This window comes from Apis dorsata, unplaced genomic scaffold, assembly GCF_000469605.1.
Source record: "Apis dorsata unplaced genomic scaffold, Apis dorsata 1.3 scaffold_524, whole genome shotgun sequence".
In the NCBI taxonomy this organism is placed as follows: Eukaryota; Metazoa; Arthropoda; class Insecta; order Hymenoptera; family Apidae; genus Apis; species Apis dorsata.
In genome coordinates this window covers 134,085-134,546 of record NW_006263747.1, presented here as the reverse complement: position 1 = coordinate 134,546, position 462 = coordinate 134,085, and the positions used below count along the sequence as shown (strand labels likewise).

The 462-nt window shown below is 52.6% G+C and overlaps 1 long non-coding RNA gene across 1 annotated transcript in view; it reads left to right on the top strand.

Annotated features, from left to right (window-relative positions):
* Positions 1-462, top strand: part of LOC116186239 — a 13,498-nt gene that overhangs the window by 1,248 nt on the left and 11,788 nt on the right. The gene's annotated exons all lie outside the window — the stretch shown is intronic.

Here is a 462-nt window from a genome sequence, read left to right as displayed (position 1 = left end):
TCGCGCGCGCGCGCGCTCTCTCTCTCTCGTTCACATATCCTCGCGCGGCCCGGGATCCGTTTTCGTCGCGTGTTAACCGACGCGCGAAAGAGACCGGATTTATTTCAAATTAAAATCAATATCCATCACGAGCCAGCTTTAACCATGCCGGTGGTCGGGTTTATTGAAACTCCGTGGCTTTCGTGCAATTTCGCAGAGCTTTGCTTTAATCCCGCGGGACATGTCTTTGGCCTCTCCAACTATCTCTCTCTCTCTCTCTCTCTCTCTCTCTCTCTCTCTCTCTCTCTCTCTCTCTCTCTCTCTTTCTCCCTCCCTCTTTCCACACTTCTCTCTTCTCGTCCAACGAGACGGGACGAGACGAGATGAGACGCGGCACGCTTTCACCGACGGCGTCGCTCATTTCCATTCCATCATCGCGCGATCATGCTCGCGTTTTGGAAAATTCGAAATTAGACGGTCGAA